This window comes from Diadema antillarum, unplaced genomic scaffold (assembly GCF_040938485.1).
Source record: "Diadema antillarum isolate AM-2024a unplaced genomic scaffold, OU_Dant_1.0 seq00001058_RagTag, whole genome shotgun sequence".
NCBI lineage: Eukaryota > Metazoa > Echinodermata > Echinoidea > Diadematoida > Diadematidae > Diadema > Diadema antillarum.
In genome coordinates, this window is record NW_027271886.1 from 472,305 (window position 1) to 476,236 (window position 3,932).

The window sequence follows — 3,932 nt, forward strand, 5'->3', positions numbered from 1 at the left end:
TTCGCAAACAAAATGAAGTAAATAATGTTGAGCACTGCATGTATAAATATGCCCCTGGAATATGTGTATATTGTGAAGCACCTTTAGAAAATTGATCAAAATTGAAAGCCAAAGTGGGATACAATGGTGACATACAACTTGAAATCTGAATAGGTCTGCGCGGGAATCAGCAATTTGCATGGACTTCTCACTTGGAGCTGGCTGAAAAACAAATGCAAATCATAATCTTTGGTTTCAAGTATCATTTTCATACCATATGGAAAAAAGAATCTGAGCTTGACATCAGTCCTAATCAATGTTCATCTAGTTCTGAAGACAAAAAAAAAAAACATCTGAGCTTTGCATCAGTCCATATATTCATTGTTCATCTAGTTCAGCATTCAATTTGAATCCTCGTCATCATTGGCCCTACGCTTAGTATCACGGCGAGCTCCTCTCTTGGAGTGGTCAAAGCGTTCTCCACACTTTTCGTGAAATCCTACCCCGCAGGCTTGACACCAGTGACGCGACCTTCGCCTCTTGTCCCCCTTGCGGTCACTGCAGACGATGCACTCCATTTCTTTCTTTGCTGGCAGCAGGACAAGATGATGCTCTGCACCTTGTGCACCACATAGAACTATTGGGTGATCATCAGCGGCATTGCACAACGTTTCCACGATTGACACAATGAAATCATGTCGGCTGATCTTTCTGCCATCAGTGTTGAACAGGTAGAGTTCGAAGGCATTGAGAAGAGATGTGTCTATGAGGTTTCGGAAAACCTTTACCCGGTATCTGTGGGTAGCACACTCGGTAGCCACATGGTACACCTTCTTGTCGCTAACATCAACCCCGCCCATGTACTTATTGTAATGGGTGACTAGGGAAGGCTTTGTTACCTCCTTCCCCCTCTTTTCAGTGGTGACATCTTCTGTGTGAAACTTGGTGCTTAGGAGGATCACCGGCTTCTTCTGCGATTGCTTCTCTCTGAACGACACTGCTAGAACATCTCCTTTGCAAGAATATTTCGTTTCTCCTACTTTCAGCTTGGTTTTGATGACTTCTTCCGGCATCCCCCTAGAGTTAGCACGTACAGTACCTGTAAACATTCAACACAGTCAAAACACACACAAATTATTATTTTTTATAATTATAGAAATATAACATTATATGAATCCTGTTTACTATAAAACTGAAGGAAAAAAAAACATAAAAGAGAATGTACCAGATGGTAAATGGTAAATTACACTGGAATGTATTCCTTTGAAGCATGAGGGGGGGGGGGGGGGGAATCAGAGCTAAAAATATAGCATTCCCCATTTTTTATGAAACACTGGTTAGCTTGATTACCTTAGATTACAGAAAATCTCATCCAAATATTTTTTCTAAAAAAATAGTAGTTTGAGGTTATGCTAAACATGAAATATTTTAGGCTGTGCTCAACATTATAAGGGATAAAATTATTATGCCCACCTGTGAGGTATGTATTGTAGTCATAGAGGACTTCTGCAAGGTGCGGCTTTGTGTAGAAATTATCTGTGTAGAGGTGGTAGCCTTTATCGAGCAGATTGCTCTTGGTCAGGAGCGACATGACAACTCTGTGTGCTTGACCCTGCTCGTGTCTGATGTCAAAGTCTTTCCCAGCATATAATTCTACATGGAAGACATACCCTGTAGAGTCACATAACTCTAATTTCTTGATGCCAAACCTCGCATGGCGCTTGTTTGGTATGTACTGTATGTACACAATACGGTTCTTCATTCCGATCATTGATTCATCAATGCTCACATTCTCAGAGGGCACATAGTGCCTTTTGACGGCATCGTTCAACTTGTCAAGGACTGGGCGGACTTTATGCCATGGGTCAAATCCATCTTCACCTCGCGCCACCTCCGTGGCGTTGTCGTTAACGTGTATCATTCTGTTCACAAGAGCGTATTGCCAAAATGGCATTACTGTGTTGAAGAACGGTGTTGCCTGGCTGGCTCGTGTTGACCAAAAATCTGTCAAACGCTTCTTTCTGACAAGTCCCATGTTGAGAGTTAGGCCCAGGTACTTTTTCAGAAGAGCCACCGTCACTCCATTATCAGGCCATCTTTTGAACCGAGAATGGGGATGTTCCCTAATCCATTCAACCACAGAGTCATCTGCCAAGAAGGCGTCAGCATAACGGTTTGTCTCTCTTTTGATGTGAAGCATCATGTCTTGGTCAAAGAAGAGCTCAAAGTATTCAATCGGCTGGCTATTCCGTGGTGGTGCATGCCGTGGCCCAACATTCCTTGGCAAAAATGCTTTCATCGTCGCTGGGTCACGCTCAGGCTCAGGGGGCTGTACAGGTACCCATACGGAACCTCCGTCAGACTTCCCCGGCGCTGCCCGGATGTGCTCCGTGCTGGTCAACACGTCGCCGTTTCGCGATCGCTGCAGGTGCACTGCCACCATCGCCATCGTCAGAGCTAGAACTTCGATATGGATCTGATGGAATTCCATAACTTGATGTTTCTGAATCTATGTCCATGTCAGATCCTGCAGTACTTTCCTCATCAATTCTGAAACTTTCAAACAATCCCGGCCGATTTCGACCACGAGAAGTTGAGGGAACATCGTTGCTCATGACTCGATTTTCACACTTGCTTCTTCACGATCATTCACAATAACAACACTTCGCACGTGCGGAAATGTACACAACAACGATGCCACGTCTCAGCAGATCGTTCGAAAACAACCCTTCTTTTTCTCATGAAATAAAACACGTTTTTTTATTACGAACTCTGTGTTTGTCTCTAGTTGACTCACATGATTTTTTAACTTTAATTATACAATATTGACTTATGCGAGGTTGACTGTATAAGCTAATTTCTTTCAATGATCAAAAGACAAAAGTTCTCTAGCTCAGCTCAGTTTGTACCTCTGGGTTCTGCTCAGTGTGCTGGTTACTGGATGATTGCCTTTCCTTCTTCTCCTCTTCTTCCTCTTGTAGGGTAGATATTTCTGCCATTTTGACGTAGAGGTTAAATTCAAACAACATGTATTACTCATAATGCAACATAATCACAGATTTTAAGCAGTTGCTTGTTATTTAAGCAGTTGCTAGCTGACAAGTATTTGCTTGTGCTCACTAGTAAAAGCTTTTGCTTGCAAGCAATTACTTATTTTTATGCATATGGATTCAAGCAAAAGGCTAGCAAAAGGATAGAAAAAGCAATTGCTACTTTTTATGCAAACCGCCCATTGACAAAAACAAAACGGGACAGACGGACGACCAAGAATCATAATTTGCCTTCAGCCACTTCGTTGATGGAGGCATGATAAAATGATAAGCCTACATACCCGTAATGTCTGGCATTCAATTTGTGATACATCATCCGAATCACTCTCAGAGGAACTGTACTCATCATCTGTTGACCCAGGAGTCCAAGTTGGATCGATCCGACTATGAGGCTAAAAAGAACAATATCAATTTTGAAAAAAGTTAGAGGCCTATTGCTTATCAATATTTGCATTTAAGACGTATCATTGGGTCGCTTCCCCCATAGAACTTACTATACTTGTAGGCAATCAAGATATGACAGAGTCATTCTGTATGAAGCTGTCAGACATTACGATTCTGACAATGATGAGAAGTATCTTGCTATGCCACGAGTGACTAGCATGACAAAATGACAGTGCCTTTGAAAAATTGCTACAGAATTAAGGATCTTTCACTAAAATTTTAAATTGTCTACACAAATATGTACTTAACATGATATTGTTTGCATCTTACTCTTTTAAAAGTTTGGTGGGTTTACTTCTCGAATATGAAAGGGATTACAAACCTCTAAGTACTCTCGTTTTAGTTTAGATAATCTTGGCAATGGGTCATCATTTCCACTGTCAGATGATGTCTCCCTATCAAATGAGCTTGACGCTGATGATTGCTCATAGGACTGTAGGAGAAAAGATGTGAATAAAA

At 41.6% G+C, this 3,932-nt stretch overlaps 1 pseudogene; it reads right to left on the reverse strand.

Annotated features, from left to right (window-relative positions):
• Nucleotides 1-380: 380 nt before the first annotated feature.
• LOC139743210 (piggyBac transposable element-derived protein 4-like) lies at nucleotides 381-2,594 on the reverse strand (annotated as a pseudogene).
• Nucleotides 2,595-3,932: the final 1,338 nt, after the last annotated feature.